The 1,557-nt window shown below is 60.8% G+C and overlaps 1 non-coding gene across 1 annotated transcript; it reads left to right on the top strand.

The window, feature by feature from the left end:
• The first annotated feature begins 380 nt into the window (after positions 1-380).
• On the top strand, positions 381-474 carry TRNAY-GUA. The gene is made up of 2 exons: positions 381-417; positions 439-474. It is a non-coding gene; the product is annotated as a tRNA-Tyr (tRNA).
• Positions 475-1,557: the final 1,083 nt, after the last annotated feature.

Raw genomic sequence — 1,557 nt, forward strand, 5'->3', positions numbered from 1 at the left:
AAGAGGGAGGGTGTCCTCATGATGGGTGGGCCACCCACAGCAGTCCCAGGAGGGGCTCACCCCCCCAGCTGTTCTGTCTGCAGCTGCACTGGCTGAGGGCCTCTGCCATGGAGACCTGAGCCCGTAACACCGAGCCCCTCAGCTTGCTGCCCAAGAAAGGCGACCTGACCTTGGCCAGCGCGCAGAGTTCCTGCCCAGAATGCCTGCATGGTGGACACGGGCATTCGCCACGCTCTCTTTAGCTGTTGTCCTTCTGCGGTGGCTGCTCTGGAGGTGGGGCATTTCTGGCCAGGAAGGAGCTGGGGATCCCTCCTGGACTAGCCCTGGGCCATGCCGGGTCGATGCTGAAGCCCAGAGGTGTCGGCTCCAGGCTCAGCACCACTTCGGTAGCTCAGCTGGTAGAGCGGAGGACTGTAGGGCGCCCCCCCCCCCCCAGGCATCCTTAGGCCGCCGGTTCAACTCCGGCTCGGAGGAGAGCTCTGCTTTTATCCCCACAGAAGAGCAGAGTGGGAAGGGGCTGGAGGGGCAGGGGTCCAACCCCTGCTCAGTGCAGGGCTCCCCGTTAGACCATCCCTCTTGGATGCCTGTCCAGTTGCGTCTGAACTCCTCCAGTGTGGGAGAGCCCGCAAGCTCCCTGGGTCGTTGGATCCATTCTTGGACAGCTCAAACAGTCAGGACATTTTGCCTGATATTTAGCTGGAATCTGGCTTCCTGCAACTTAGAAGCACAGAAACAGAGCAAGTTAGAAGGGGTCTCCCGGGTCATCTAGTCTGACCCCCAGCTCCAGCCAGCTCCACTCATGCCAAGCCCACCATGTGCATGTCCAGCCGAGCCGTGAACACCCTCACCGATGGGGCCTCAACCACCTCCCATGGGAGCCCATTCCATACCCTGGGGTCCTACCTGTCAGGAAGTACTTTCTGGCAAAAGAGAGCCATGTCTCCCCGTCAGGGAACTGAACCCCGGTCCCCCGTGTGACAGGCGGGGATACTCACCACCATACTAACGGGGGGGGGGGACCTGAAAATCTATGTGGCCCCACCTTATTTATTTTCCTGATTTACCTCCCTCTTTTTCCTGCCACCGAACTCAAAAGTGGCTTCTTTCATTCTCCTCTTACTGCTAGAAATCCCTCCTTTTTTCTCACAAAGGACTCAGCGCAGCCAGCATTCTCCGCCTCTTGCAAGCAGTGTTGTCCCCACAGCAACAACCACCCTGCGAGGTAGGTTGGGCGGGGGGTCCGCGACCGGCCCAAAGTCCCCTGTGGCCTCCATGGCCGGGTGGGGACGAGGCGGCCTGGGTCCCCGTCCTGCGCTCGGAACGAGGCCTCTATGCCGGCTCCCTTGGTGCTTCCGCCTGTCCGAGAAAAGGGGAACTGGAGCTCGCATGGCCTGGAAGGGATCCCCCTGCCGATGAAGCCTGCGACCGCCCGTGCCTGTTTGCAGCGCCATCGCATTGTCGGCCCACATTCAGGTTTTGTCAAAATTCAACCGGCAAGAGGGGAATTCTCTGCAGCGGCCAAGAGCCGACCTGGCCCAAAGGGGGCGCCATGGAAGC

The sequence above is a fragment of the Varanus komodoensis genome, unplaced genomic scaffold (genome assembly GCF_004798865.1).
Source record: "Varanus komodoensis strain SLA01 unplaced genomic scaffold, ASM479886v1 scaffold76, whole genome shotgun sequence".
NCBI lineage: Eukaryota > Metazoa > Chordata > Lepidosauria > Squamata > Varanidae > Varanus > Varanus komodoensis.